At 35.5% G+C, this 16,192-nt stretch overlaps 1 protein-coding gene across 3 annotated transcripts in view; it reads left to right on the top strand.

Moving 5' to 3' along the window:
• The first annotated feature begins 592 nt into the window (after window positions 1-592).
• The window catches only part of HDX (highly divergent homeobox), a 185,792-nt gene continuing 170,192 nt past the window's right edge, over window positions 593-16,192 (top strand). For 2 of the 3 annotated variants that reach the window (XM_011971352.1, XM_011971351.1), the window contains exons 1-2: window positions 593-730; window positions 14,888-14,996. The gene's annotated coding sequence lies outside the window, so the exon portion shown is untranslated. The remainder of the gene's footprint in view (window positions 731-14,887; window positions 14,997-16,192) is intronic. The other variant, XM_011971350.1, reaches the window with a different exon arrangement.

Raw genomic sequence — 16,192 nt, 5'->3', positions numbered from 1 at the left:
AAATGATGTAACGTGTGACTTGACTTTTTTTGTGTAATGGTATAATGGTGATCACCCAAGTAGCTTCTGGCAGACTAGGAATTGAGGTTGGATGAATAAAAACCATAGTTTCTTTCCTCAGTCATCAGAGCCCACCAGTCACGTATAACAGTACACTTGCTTTTACTGTAAAATTTTAAAGTCTCGATGGACACCTTATTGATTTTAGTAAAACTGAATATTTACCTGTCAATCGAACACCGACCACAAAGGACTGTATTTCTTTATGCTATCATTTGGTTTTGGCAGCATGTAACAATTTTGTTAAAACCCAATTTCAAGTTGGAAGGCCAGGCAGCACCTGCTCAAATGGCTGGCATGTAACTACTATAGTCACAGGGATGCTCGGTGTTCACAGCTATTCAGGAAGGTATAGAGAGCCCTGGCAGTGGATGTAGCTGATTTGTGCGAGGAAAAGGCAGCCCAGTTGCAGGCAGCCATCTCTCTTCCCCCCTCCCAACTCCTGGGTTCTGGGCTGAGGCCAGGGACTGTCCTGAGCTGATCGCAGGCTCCCATTGGCCGCTGTCTTTTGTGACGTCACGATCATGATGAGAATTGATGATCGGACACGCTGATTTCATTGTCTGAAGCGGCAGTGGAGACCCAGGAAAAATCTCGCTGAATCCGCCTGCCCCAGCAGTGGCCTGATCTGGGTTCCGCTGATTGCTTTCGTAACCGCACCACACCCGAGGTAAGCACTCAACACTGAGTGGGTGTGAAGGGCGAAGGAGGGCGGGCAAGGCACCGGGATAATGCTTTTCCTAGTTTGGGGCGAGGTTGGGGGTGGAGGGGTCCATAGGTTCCGTGGCCTAAACAGGCAGCCAAAAAACTGGTGCGGATCCTAGGGAGCGAAGTGCCTCTATCCTCCTAGCGAAAGCTGGCGGCTGAGTGAGATTAGAAACGAGCTGCGGATAGGGATACAATGGGGATTGCCAGAGAGCGAAAGACCTTGCTTGCTCCGAGAGAGGGCGACGTTTGGGACGCGCTTCTGGTTGGATAGTAGAAGGAAGTGGCACCTCTGCCTCCGAAGAAAGGAGGGATTGAATTCTACCACTTCTAGATTTCACTGGACAGTAGATTTCTCACAGCCCTACTCAAAGGCACTGAGAGCGCTGCGCCTGCGCATTAGCACCTTGGTGGGGGCGGGGTGGGTCACTGTGAGGAGAATAGGCGTGGAGTTTGCACAGGCGCTGTTTCGGTTTCACTGGAAGAGGTGGGGCTGAGCCATTTCTGGGCTGAATTTGGAAAGTAGAGACCCAGGGAACATCCCAGACCTTGTGATGTTTCAAGCACCAGTTGATGGGGAGGGATCTGCCATTTAGTTTAAACTGGCCTACTGAGTAAATCCAGCTTCAAAATGAGCCTTATAAATTTGAGAAGGCAAATTCTAAATTTCCAGGTATTAGATGTTGAATAACAGAATGAATTCTAGAAGAATTTGTGGAATAGAAGTTTATCAGATAAAAAACTGTTTGGAAAAATAAACACTAATTATTCAAATGAATCTAAATTTTAATCTTAAAGGAGCTCTGATTTGGGGTGACAATGATTTTGAACCCTAAATTCTTTGGAAAGACTCAGAATGAAGTCCATTGTGGAGGCTCAGAGTAAGAAATTTTCCTTTCTGGTCTTTATCTCTTCTTGGGACAATCTCTTATAAGTCTTTAGTCTCCATTTCAAGTTTGGTGCTAAGTCCATCTTCTTCCTCTGTGTCTCTGCTAGAATTACTGAAGTCAAACATTATTTTGAGAGACCTTTTCCTTCACTCCTTCATTGGGAACGCTGTTACATTACTTATATTAAGGCTTTTATTACTCAGCAGTTGTGAGGAACAATGAAGAACAACCTGCCTGTCTATTCCTGATGAATAGATTGTACAGTATTGTTATTAATTGCCCTTCACAGTCTGATCATAGACTCCTGACAATTTTACAGAGGAATCTGGATTTTTCTCTGTTTCTCATAGTTAAGGGATTATCAAGTACTGGTAAATTTTCCTTTGAAAGAGTTCTCTCACCATTCCTCCTTTACAATCTAAATTCTCATCACCACTTATCTAGTCACTGTAGGAGCTTCCTAGGCAGTCTTCACCTGTGCTCCACATCCTTAGTGGTCTGTGAACACTTCTTTCAACAGGTCACTTTCTTCAACCAACATATTCTTGGTTCCTTATTTTCTATTGTTTCAAGCCTAATTCCACTCGAATTTCAAAGAACTTCATAATCTGACCTCATTGTAATGCAGGAGTCTTATTTTCCTTTATTCTTCAGTGCTCAACTCTCTTTAATGTTCAGTTAGGGACAACAATCTACCTGTATAACTTTGCTCCTTATACCATTACTATCCCCTTCACCTAGGATGCCCTCTCTTCTACATAATTCACATCTTACTCGCTTTGGAAACTCAACTCAGATTGCACCCCTCCACAAGTGCCTTCCAAATTAATCTAACCCAAATGTTACTGACCTCACTTTTCCTAGAATTCCCACATTAATTCTTGTCTTTGTCACTTGCTTGTGGGTTACTTTGTATTGTCTCTTTTGTTGTTGTTGTTGTTGTTGCTGTTGTTGTTGTGTGTGTGTGTGTGTGTGTGTGTGTGTGTGTTAGACTGGAATCCTCAGCCGGATTTTAAACCCTTCCTTAAGGGTTGGAACCATGCCATCTATTTCTTTATTATCTGTCCGTAGCACCTAACTGAATAATCAAAATAGCTGTAGCTGTTTATGTTCTTTTTTTCCCCAGAAAACAATTTCCTTGGAAATGAAGCGGTATTTTTATAGAGAGAACTGTACACATGTGAAAGCTTATTCATCGTTGGTCAGGCAAGAGACCCTCCAATGACTAAATAAACCTGAATGTAAGTCAGAGGAAAGGAATTACAGAGATCTCTATTTACTGGGTGACCTTCAAATATATAATGTCCTCATAAACAAGATCAAGGGAGGGAACACTATCCCAGAAGCCGTTCTGTCTGTAATTTTCTCAGTTTGAAAAATACTAAATAAAGAGGTATTCCATTGTTCTATACTTCTCTTTGGTGACATCGTATCGTGTATCTTTAAAAATATACAAATTCCTCATTTTTTATTACATTTTATCTACAATTGCTATCTTATATTGACTATTCCCGATAGTTTTCATGTGTACATCTCTTGAATCAGAGATGACCACTGTGATGATTGTTATAATTGCTATTATATATTGGTTGTCACTTTCCTATCCCTTAGGCTTCAAATTGCACTGTTCTGCAGAGCTCAAGTTTTACTTGAATGACAGTGTGATTATGGTTTAATACAGAGGTTTTTCACATATTTCACTTTGGATCCTGCCTCACTTTGAGGTACCATCTCAATATCACATAAAATTTTTTGACGTAGAAACATGGATTAAAAGTAATCAGAAGGGTGTTGTAACCTGTAAATTAGAACATCATTATTATAGATAATTGCAAGTGAACCATGAATGTTATTTATTATAAGGGAAAATCTTTTGACCTTTTCTCTGATTACCTACATTATATGAAACTCCTCAAAGCTGTTTTAGCTTGTAGCCAGCTTTCATAGTAATTGAGACTTTCCTAGACATTTACATATAGATCAGTAGAGAAAACTGATCAAACTTAAGCAACTCTGGATAGAATGTGGTGCTTAGAAATATGCTGTTAAGTTTAGAGAGCTCAAAATAAAATATGAAAAAAAATGAGTGTGACATATATTTTTAAAGCTTGTTTTACAATTTCTATCTGGGAGGATGACATTGGGTTTTCTCTTTAAGTTGTAGAGTTTGAGTTGGGGGAGATTTTATAATGATAAGCCAATCCCCTTATATTACAAGTAAAGAATCTGAAGGCCAAAGAAGTGAGGTACTTTACTAGCATTAATAAACACTAATATTTATTAAGCACTTAGTGCCAGACATTGTGCTAAAAACTTTATATATCTTATTGCGTTTAAACATCACAAAATCTATATGAAAGAGTGTATAGTATTATTTCCCATTTTACAAATGAAAAAACATATTTCAAAGCAGTTGATTTGCCCAGGTCCATACAGCTACTACATGTCACAGTCAAGGCCCAGTCATGGGTTTGACTTGTAATCACCAAGTTGTGCTTGACTAAGGTCAATATAATGAACTTTTGGCAGAGCTTTAGCTAGGATCTAAATCTCTGGAATCTGAGACGTGTGTGTGTGTGTGTGTGTGCACGTGCATTTCATAAACACCATATTACTTCTACGAAGTTAGAGATTTGTAAGATTACCCAAATAAATGGTGTATATTTACATTTGTTTTAGATATTTTATTAAAACACACTCTCTCAGTCCTGATTGAAAAAATATGGCATGAAACTTTGCATAAAATACATTTTAAAAACATTTATTGCCTTCTGCTTTTAAAATTGTATCATACTTCCAGAGGGAATTATATTTTTATAGTGCAATCTCCAACAGAATAAATAAAATTTGAATTGTTGATTTTTATTTTATTGTGGAGTCAGTGAGCTAAAACTGAAATTGGTGGTTTCTTAATATACTTGCATTGAGTACACTATATCTAGGTACACTAGTTTAGAAGCAAATATTGATAATTCTAGAGATATATTATGCATAAGAAGGGAGCTCGAGATGCTGGCATATTCAGAAGCTATCACTGATATCGTAATACCTTTCCAGTCTGCATGAAATTTTAAGGAAATAAGTTGAAACCTGTCTGTCCAAATGGGGTCATTCTTGTGCCAACTAGTAGCAAAATTGCCTGAGTTAAACCAGAGATCTAGGTATAAGGCAACTGGATACATGAAATTATACTGTCAGTCAATTAAATGCGTCACCTTACATCTTCCATCTGTAAAGAAATCTAGAACAATATCTGTCTTACCTTTTGTTTCACAAAAATTCTCCTGTTGTTTCACAAGTAGACATATGTGCATTTGGGTTGATCCTTAGAATCTTTAAGCCTATTATTTGTCAGGGTGGCAAAATTTAGCAAACTATCTCCTTAATCCCTTTTCCCTTGGAGTTAGGGACAGTTTCTTTCAAGCTTCTAAAAACAGTAATGCAAACATGTGGCTTATATACTCCCACTAAGCGCTTTTGTAATTAGGCAAGTATTGGTGTATGATGCTCATTCAGGGTCATGTACCACTGAGTGGCAAAGCCAGGATTTGAGAGCAGGTGTTATTCTAGACACTGCATTCTCAACTGTTAAGCTACTAGGTATAGGTTAAGGAGCTAGAGTGAGGCCTATCTTCATTGTTTTTCAAAAAATTTATGTATTCATATATATATCTATACACACACACGTGTATACATAAATTCATATATATACACACACACACATACAACATGTGTATTTTCCTCCTAGCTTCTTTTCTCCTTCTAAGCTCCTAGTTTCTTTTCTCCTTCTGAGCCTCTAGTATAATAATATACTCCTTCTGAGTAATATTTCCCTTTTTTTTTTCCTCAGTGGAGATGACATTTTTTAAATAAATAAAGGCTGAAGTTTAGGGGAAAGGGCTCATTGTGCTGACCTCCAATGGCTTCACTGGCAGAAGGCACATAGACCCATATTCTTTCTTACTGTCAAACCAACCAATGTTGAAAGCACTTCATGAGTGGATTTTATTAAAAAAGTAGATTCTAGTATTATATAACTTTTCTAATACGCTAATTTAATGATTCAATATTTTCTTATTTGGTTAGATTAGTATACCTATTGTATGTTTTATGGATGGAATAGCTGTGTCATTTAAGAAAGTAATCATCTGAGACACATTTTCAAAATAGCTTTGCCCTTTCATAGACCGAAAATTTGTTGTGTTGAAATCCCCTTGTATTAATCTGTTTCCACACTGCTATAAAGAACTTCTCCAGAATGGGTAATTTATAAAGAAAAGATATTTAATTGACTCACAGTTCCAAATGGCTGGGGAGGCCTCAGGAAACTTACAATCATGGTGGAAGTTGAAAGAAATGCAAGGCACGTCTTACATGGCAGCAGGAAAGAGAAAGAGTGAGGTGGGAACTGCCAAACACTTTTACAGCATCTCATTCATGATCATGAGAACATCATGGGGGAAACCACTCCCACGATCCAGTCATCTTCCACCAAGTTACTCCCTCCACATGTGAGGATTACAATTCTAGATGAGACTTGGGTGGGGACACAGAGTCAAACCACATCACCCCTCAACAAAGCAACAACTGGAAGAGATCCAGGCATTGTAAAATGTGGAAGAAGAAATATATTCTGTATTAGTGGGAAGTATTACATTAGGTATTAGAATGCTCAGTCTTGACTCCTCCTCATTATTCTAAGACAAAAGTATAGTCACACGAATTTATTTTTGAATATATATATTAGTTATTAAAGTAATGAGTCAGACATTTTATCTAGGCTCACTTTCATCACTAATAAATGGTTAAAAGATGTGGGAAGTCAGTTTGAGATTATTTTTATTCTCCCACCTAGTAATACTGAATGCAGAGAAAAATTTTTGAATTTAGGATTGTTTGTCATATGGAGCCTCAGGTAGGGATTTGTGAATCCCTCCCTTGCTATTCAAAGTGTGTTCCATAGAGTGGTAGCATGAACATCACCTGGGAGACGCTTAGACACTGCAAAATCTCTGGCCCCAAGCTAGATATGCAGAATCGGAATCTGCATTTTAACAAGACCCCCCCCGCCCGTTACTAATATGTGTATTAATGTCTGAGAAGCACTGAAGTGAAGTGAAATCTGACGTCCTGTACAACAGAGACTTTTAAGAGCTGGTGATCATAGAAACAAAAACCTGAATTTTCTTTAGTGTGTTTTCACATTTCTAAAGAAATATGCAATCTAAGCATTCTCCATTATATATTGTATGATGAATACAGATCAGCTTTGTTCCATTCTGAAGTATACATTGCATCATTAAGAGAAAAAAACTACACAAATGTCATAGGTAAAATCGATAAGCCTCTGAGTATATCCACTTACATTGGTGATAGCAATGACTTTACCATTGAAATGATGTTTATCCTAATTACTTGACTTTTCAACGGAGTGTTACAGAAGAATATAGTTGTATTGGGTTCACTGTCACCAACATCCTCAAGGGGAATGGTATGTTGTCATTTTGCTTCCATAACATATCACGACAAAATTATTGCCCTAGAACAGCCCAAATTTGTTATCTTATGGTTCCGGAAGGCACAAGTCTGAATGGGTCTCATTGGGTTAAAATAAATGTGTCAGCAGTTCTTTCCTTTTTAGCACCTCTAGAGAAGGTTTTGTTTCCTTGGCTTTTCCAACTTTTAGAGGCTACCCACAAAAACAAAAGCAACATTTTTGCTACACTGACAAAATCTATCTTTGGGTCTCTGTTTGAGATATTCTGCCTTAAGTATCTTTTGTTTTTGTTTTATTTTTTTCATTTGAAGAATAAAGGAGGAGTTTTACCTGTGGCTATCAGATTTGGGGTTCTGCTCTATGACACTTTTAAGTCATTATGCAATTTCTTTATTTTTTTGCCAAGAAGTCTTGAGCATGATTACACTATGCATTTTCTTACTCTTTAAAGTATTTGTGGGGATAATCCTTCATTATTTGATTGACAAAAATGTATATGTTTATAGTGTGTAACATGATGATTGGATATATGTACACATTGTGGAACAGCTAAATCAAGCTAATAACATATCAATTACCTCACATACTTACCTTGTGGTGAAAACATGTAAAATCCACTCTCTTAGCAATTTTCAAGTATCCAATACATGGTTATTAACTGTAGTCATCATGTTGTACAATAGATCTCTTGAACTTATTCTTCCTGTCTAACTAAAATTTTGTATTCCTTGATCAACATCTACCCAATCTTCCACTGTTCCCTACCCTTGATAACTACCTTTCTACTCTCTGCTTCTATGAATTTGACTTTTTTTAGATTCCACATATGTGAGATTATGCAGTATTTGTCTTTCTGTGCCTGGCTTATTTCACTTAACATAAAGTCCTCAAGGCTCACCCATGTAGTTGCAAATGACAACATTATTTTTTCTTTGTCAAAGCTGAATGGTATTCCATTTTGTATATATGCCACATTTTCTTAATCCATTCATCTGTTGATAGACACTTAGGTTGACTCCATATCTTGGCTATTGTGAATAAGACTGCAGTGAGTGAACATGGGAGTGCAGATACGTCTTCAAGACACTGATTTTATTTCCTTTGGCTATATATTGAGAAGTGAGATAGCTGGATCGTATATGGTAGGAATTCTATTTTTAATTTTTTAGGGACCTCCATACTGTTTTCATAATTACTGTACTAATTTAAATCCCCACCAAAATTGTACAAGAGTTTCCTTTTCTTGGTGGGGATAAATTTATGCTTTCACATTTTCATTATCTAAATACATGCGTGTTTCTATGTTGTTTCTACACTATATATGTGTGTGTTTATATAATGTTACCTACTTACCACTTGATGGTGTACTTTGAGGGATATCCCCCTAAACTCTAATGTGTGCCTAAATCTTTTTCCCCTAAATTTCTGCAGGTTGATGCAAAATCAGGAATGAGAGTTATAAGATAACTAATAGTCTATTTCTTTGTGTACTTCCCTCATTAGTAAGTTAAAATACAACCTACATTTTAAAGGTATTAACAAGACTGTGATTTGCAAGATTGTGAAATGTTAGTCGTCAATGGTTGTGGCAGTACAAACAGTCTCCAGTGAAAGGTAGAAGTGATTTACTTGCACTTTTTTTTTTAGGGCTAGAAATGTACAAAGAAAAACAATTTATTGAAACAAAATTTACTCGATGAATATGAATGAATCCAGGTACTAATTAGCTCATTAGGAGATGCTATATATCACTGGTTATCAGTGCTATGTATCATTGTCATATATTCTGTATGGATGGATGCATGTGGGATTGCATAAAAACAGAGCTAAAGGAAATCAGTCATTCAGTTGAGTCCCTATTTCTGTTTTTGTCATTCAGCTTGTTTATCTATTTGAAATTGATCTTTTTACTTTTTTTAGTATTTTTAATTTTTTTATTTTTAAATTTTGTGGGTACATAGTAGGTGTACACATTTATGGGGTACATGAGATATTTTGATGCAAGCATGCAGTGTATAATAATCACATCATGGAAAATGGCCTATCCATTTTTAAGCGTTTATTCTTTGTGTTAAAAACAATTCAGTTATACTCTTTTAGTTATTTTTAAATATATCATTAAATTATTTTGACTATAGTCACCCCGTTGTGCTATCAAATACTAGGTATTTATTATTTCTGATATCTGAGGGTATGATTAGGTATTTATAGTTTTAGGTGTATATTATTTGAACACATTACCATGTGAATAAAGCAAGTGTCATTAAAGGCTAATACATTTTTATCATTGATTAAACATTCTGAGATCCAGTATATTTACTTGCTAATGCATTTGTTTGGTAGAAGCTCTCTTTAGAATTTAGTCATTAGGGATGTAGCTATAGACATATACGTCCCTTTGTACTTTCATATATTTATGTGGAGTATATGTACATAAAATTTTCTTGCAATTTGTGTTCACGTCACTATGAATATGTTTTATGTAGCTGACAAAACCGAATATTAATTACATAATTTTAGGTGTGTCTTAAAGTGAGGTCAGTGAACAATTTCTTTGTGTCCTGAGAAAGTCATATGATAAGTTTTTATTAAAATTCCTTTTGTTTCTATTTTCACCTAAGCAATATAGGTCAATTTTATCTCTAAAAAGAAAGATAAGAGATGTGTGCAATACATTTCAGTAAATTATAGCTTAATAAACAGACAATATACTTTCATAGTATTAGAATAAACAGATGTCTGTCACTAGACTTTATGTTTTGAAAATGCTGGAATTTATTTTTTGCAATATCTAAAAACATTGGCAAGATGATTATAAAATAAAGTAAATAGAGAGCTGAAACCCCATCTCTACTAAAATACAAAAATTAGTCAGTCGTGGTGGCCACTGCCCGTAATCTTAGCTACTTAGAGGCTAAGGCAGGAGAATTGCTTGAACCCAGGAGGTGGAGGCTGCAGTGAACCGAGATCGTGCCATTGCACCTCAACCTGGGCAACAAGAGTGAAGCTCCAGCTCAGAAAAAAGAAAAAAAAAAGCTTTTTGTAATATTAAATTTACACTAAAAAATTCTGGAGTGGCTTCCATGCATATGTGGACACCATGCTATTTGTTGTGCTTAACTTTCACCTTCTCAAACGTTTTGAAAGATTAAACTCCTATTGCATAGACAGGGGTCTCAGAATCAGTCTTCCTTTTGCCATCATAATATCATAATGTACATATCCTTCGTTTGAGGTTCACATATAAGTTGTGTAGGAGTGGATTGATGTACATTAAAAGAGTTTATTCCCAGTACTGATGGCCAGTTGATGATATGTTAACTATTAACAAAAATAGACTTGACGTGGCACATTGCAGTTTATTAAGTATTTTAATGAAGATGACACATCATTTGAAGAAGAATAGGACAGGTTTTATATTCCCATTTTCCAGATGAAGGAACTGAGGTTCCAGAGGTCACTTATCTCTGCTAAAGTCACAAGACTAGCAAGTTATGAAGCTTAAGAGCTTAATAGGATGGAGGTATCCAAACTCCTAAAGCCTTCCCACTCCACCACTCCAAAAGGTCACCTGAATTTCTGCTTATAGCAATGATGAAGTAACAGTAACAGGATTTCCTCTTTTAACTATTTAAACACAAACCAACCAACAAACAAAAAACAGAAAAAAATAGAAAATAATGAATTTTAGACCTTTGACAAAAGGCAGCACAAGACCATGATTCTCTAGAGAAAGGAGACAAGATGAGCCCTATGAATGTTCCAATTTGCTGCCTTGGGAAAGTTTCCAGACAATAGCTCAGGTAAAAGGAGCCCCAAAAGGCTAGAGGTCTCTCTGAGTTGAGAAGACATAGTTCAGAGTTCAGAAAGTACAAAGGTGTCTACAATTTGAGGAACAGTGTACTGGAGAGAACATTGCACAGTGAAGGAGAAAACTGCATATGGAGAGAGCTTCATAGATCTGTAGAGGGACCCTTCAAATTTCTGAATAACGATCAGTTCAAGTGTGTGATGAAACTGATGAGGACAGAGAAAGAACCACAATAAAGGAACAGGCAAATGAATCCTCAGAACTCATGCAGGACCAGGAATGGTTATGTTCCCACTAGCTAGATTGTAAAACATCATATTTCAAGAGACATTTAAGAAGGTCCTCACAAGGGTATTGCCTGAGTAATGGAGCAAATTAGATCTAGAATAAAGGCAATTCTAGATTTGCCTGACAAGAGCAAACCTCAAAAGAACCAAACTAATTCCTAGTAACTTAAATATATCCCCGAACAAAGGCAAAAATATTGAAATACTACAAAAACAGACCGTACCCAACGACAAGATTCATAATATCTGATGTTAAATGAAAAATCCCCAAGCATGCAAAGAAATAGGAAAATATACAACTCATATTCCAGCGAGAAGGCAATAAGAAAAACAGAATGAAAAAAGGGTGCCAAATTAGTAGAGAAGAATGTTTAAAAAAAACCAGCTATTATTTCTGCATTCCATATGTTCAATAAGGTAGAAGAAAGCACAACCAAGATGAGAACAAAATAGATTTTTTAAAAATATCCACATTGATTGAAATTCTAGAGACAAAATATAGTATATAAAATGTCAAATGCACTGGATAATTTTAACAGCAGATTAGCTACTGCAGAAGAAAAACAATAGTGAACCTTAATACACACAAATAAAAAGTATTCAAAATGAAAAGTAGAGAGAAAAATAGGAGAAATAAATGAATGGAGCAACAGTGAATTGTGAGCCAAAGTCATTCAACCTACCGTCCATATTTTGTGAGTCACACAAGGTGGGAAGTAGAAGAAAATTATCTAAAAACGAACAGTTGAAAATTTTACAAATTTGATGAAATCTACGAACCTACATACCCAAGAAGCTCAACAAATCCCATGAATAAGAACGATGAAGAAAATGGCACCAAGGTATTTCATAATCTAATAATTGAAATTCATAGAAAAGAGAAAATCTTAAATGCAACCAGAGAAAATAACTGCACTTTAAGTATAGGAGAACAAATATGACAATGGTAGGATATATCTCACGGAAACAATGCAACACAAAAAACAATGGGGCAACATTCTTAATGTGCTGAAAGAAAAAAATGAGTTAACTTAGAATTTTATATATGAAAAAAGCAATATAAAAGTTCATCCACTCATACCAAAGTATAAAATACATCACTAGCAGATATACACTATCAAAACTGTTAAAGGAAATCATCACACAGAAGAAAAATAATACCAAATTGAAATTTTATCGTGCATAATGGAAAGGAGAGTACTGGAAATAGTAAATACGTGGGGACAAATGAAAGATCTTTAAATTTAAAAAAAACATTTTAAGCAATAACTGTCTAATTTTTACAATAACAACTTATTTGGGATTTAGTAGCATTTGCAAAAGCAAAATGTGTAGCAATAATAGCACAAAGGCCAGTAGAGGAGAAATAAAAGGATAATTTAGTGGATACGTAGAAAACTTGAAATCTATTACTTGAGGGTCACTTTGACAAAATATTAGTAGAAGAGCAAATTAAGCTCAAAACAAGGATAAAGAGGAAATGATAATGCTAAGAGCATAAATAATTTATATAGAAAATAGAAAAGCAATGAACAAAGGCAATGAAACCAAATGTTACATCTTAGAGAAAAAGAAAAAAGGCGAGAGGACGCAAATTGCCAATATCATAATGAGGGAGAATGTATCACAATAGACTGCACAGACATTAAACAGTATACCCACAAAGTTAACCTATATGACTATACATTCCATAACTTAAAGGAAATGTATCAATTTCTTAAAAGTTGGAAATTACTAAAATCAATTGTAAAAGAAAAACAGTAACTTAATATTTTATATTTAATAAGATAAATTGAATTTTTAATTAAAATCTTCCTTTAAAGAAATCTTCAGACCCAAGTTGCTTTACTCATTAATGCTACAAAGCATTTAAGAAAGACGTAATATCAAATCTACACAAAAGTTTTTTAGGAAATAGAAGTGGAGATAATACTTTGCAACTCATTTGAGCACTTACTATGTCCAAGGCATTGTTTTGGAAGCTGGTTAATAAAAAAGATGAAAATTTGCTTCCTGTAATACAGAAGCTTATAGTATGTGAGACAAAGAGAAGGAACTCTCTCCCTCTGCCATACTCTTAGGTCTGCCTGATTGGTTAAGGCAGAGCAAAGCAGATTATCGTGCATTGTATAGACAGTTGAGGATAAAACTTTCTCTGTAACATCAGCAGAGGTGAACTTGACCCACTGGTTTCCCTTTGTCTATCACTGATACACAAAAATTGACATATTGACCTGGGAGTGGAATACCAAAGTTTGTTTGATCCAAGAGTCCCCAACCTCTACAACAACTCTTTCCTTCTTCCAACGAAAGTCCCGCTTGCCCTGTGTTGTTAAGAGTAATTTAATATTTCATTTAATGTTTTTATTTGCCTTATTTGCTAAGTATTAAGCAAAAGATGGCAGTTGTTTTGTTTACTAAATAATTAGTGCCATAAATTGTACTTCACCACAACCATATATCCACATGGTCAGGGGGGTTGATTTTAATCCAACTTTCTATTCCACTACTGCTCAGCTCATAATGTGTGAAACAAAATAGCCATTTTAACTACTATAGATTATCACTAGAGTAAAAGGGCACAGTAGTAATCCTTCACATATATCATTCATCCAGCAAATTCAAGAAAATAAGTGTCACAAAATCTACAAGGTAAGGTCCAAATGATAGAGTCATGAGTGAACCTCTTAGGCCTTTCCAGAAAATTCTGGTCTTCTACCAGATTAGAAAAAACAAACTAATGAAAAACAACAAAACCCGGCAAATTAGGGGTGAGAGGGAATTGCTAAAGGGTAGCCCAATGACAGCATGACAAACGATGACAGACAAGGAGAGTAAAAGAGAAACTATAAAAAGGATATGCAGGAGTTTAATGTGTTTTAATGAAGAGACAGACACCGTATCACAATTATTAGAACACCATTTATTAAATTATGTTTATAATGATGACCCAGTCTTATAAAAAAAAAAGACTTTATTTCTCTACTCCCTGTTTAAAAACTCAAGAGAGTGAATATGGTAGCTCAGAAATATTTTCATCTAAGATGAAAACTTATGAAAAGTAAAGTTTTATTGCTCAAAAGAGTATACACTTTAGCTTTCCAGAATGACTGATTTCCCAAAATATCTTAGAAGTGGAAGTATAGTGGCAACTGGAGAATCTTCATATGTCTTCATACCAAATTATGCAGAACAACTAGGGACTATACAATTAAACATTAAGCATTTAATTTTATGGCCAAGAAAATTAAAATGCCAAGAAAAAAATGCCTAGAAATATATTATTGCTATTGTCTTTTATTTTCTTCAAAACATTTCCAATATTTAATTTATTCAAAAGTGTAGTTATTTGTATTTTCATATATAAAAGCTTCTGAGAAAGAAAACCGGTTGTGTGTGTGTGTGTGTGTGTGTGTGTGTGTGTGTGTGTGTGTTTTAGATTTTAAACCAGTAATATCAACCCAAAAGTATTGCTCTTCAGTAATAAATATAGCTTTAATTTTAAAATATAGCTTTAATTTGACTTAAAGTTCCTTAAAGTTTAGTTGGATCTAAATTTTAAAAATGCAGTGCTAGACTTCCAATTCTGACCAAGATGAAGTAAGCCCACTATAACCTTTTCTCCTGATTATTACAGCTACAATCACTGGACAAAATTTTAAAAGAAACTCCCTCAGAACTCCTAAAAGTAAACAAAAGCAGGCAGATTGAGGATGGCAGTCAGAATTTGAAGTGACCATATATGGGTGAGTTTCCCAGTCTTCCCCCATTTCTCTTAAGTCTTTGACCCAAGGCTGGATTCATCTCATGAAACTATGGAGTGGTACATTGCAGGCTAAAACTGCAATAACAGCTGGCAGTCCCAACAGTGTGAAAGTAAATCCTGAGTCAGTTGCAGTCTCTGTCTCTCACTTCCACTTTTCTGTCAATGGTGGCTCCAGTTGCAGAGCTATGCTGCAGTGACAATAGAACAACTAAAATAAACTCTAACGGAAATCCTATATTTCTGTCTAGAGGACCAGGAAAAGTGGCCCTTGCAGGCTGTACAGTGAGCGGAGAATCATGGAGAGGAAAGAGTTGAGGAAGGGGATCCTTTAATACTGGGCATCAACCTGTAGAAAGCTTAAGCTCATCCTTGAGTTGCTCATGAGTGGGACAGATTCAAAATAGATAGCAAAGGCTTTAGAAATAGAATTGACATTGAAACCACCACCCAAATGGTACTAGTGTGAGGACAGACCTAAAATAACACAGCAAAGGATTTCAAAACTGAAAAGACTTGCTGACAGAAGTTAAAAAAAAAATATATTTGCAGTTGAATCTGACATAGTTGATTGCCTGTTAACTGTATTTTGCCAAAACAACATTCTCAAGAGGTTGCCAACAAATAATATTCAAAATACCCAAAATAGAGTTTAAACTTACTCAACAGGAGTTGACAACACCTATAATGACCCAGATGTTGGCATTGTATCAAAAGGTGTTAAAACAGCTACTATAACTACGCTCCCTTAGATGAAAATAAACATCTTGAAAAAGAGTAAGCTGTGAGAAGTTCTCGGCAGAGTAATAGAGCCTACAAAATAATACTAAATGGAAATTATAGAGTTGAAAATTCATTATCTGAAATTTTTTAAAGGCACCATCTGTGCTCAGTAGCAGAATGGTGAAGACAGTGGAAACAGTCAGTGAACATTAAGATAAATCAACACAAATTATTTAATCTGATGAACAGAGAGGAAAAAAATATGTAGAAATGTGAAAAGAACCTCAAGTCCTATGGGATGATATAAAAATAGTATTCATGTCACTGAAATCCCAGAAGGACAGGAGAGAGATTGGCGTAGAAAAAAATATTTGAAGAAATAATGGCTGAAAACTTCCCAAATTTTACAAAAGATGAAAATTTACAGATTCAAGATCAAGGAGCTTGGAATAATAT

Source organism: Mandrillus leucophaeus, unplaced genomic scaffold (genome assembly GCF_000951045.1).
Source record: "Mandrillus leucophaeus isolate KB7577 unplaced genomic scaffold, Mleu.le_1.0 Scaffold1213, whole genome shotgun sequence".
Classification (NCBI taxonomy): Eukaryota; Metazoa; Chordata; class Mammalia; order Primates; family Cercopithecidae; genus Mandrillus; species Mandrillus leucophaeus.
This window is presented reverse-complemented; position numbering and strand designations above follow the sequence as displayed.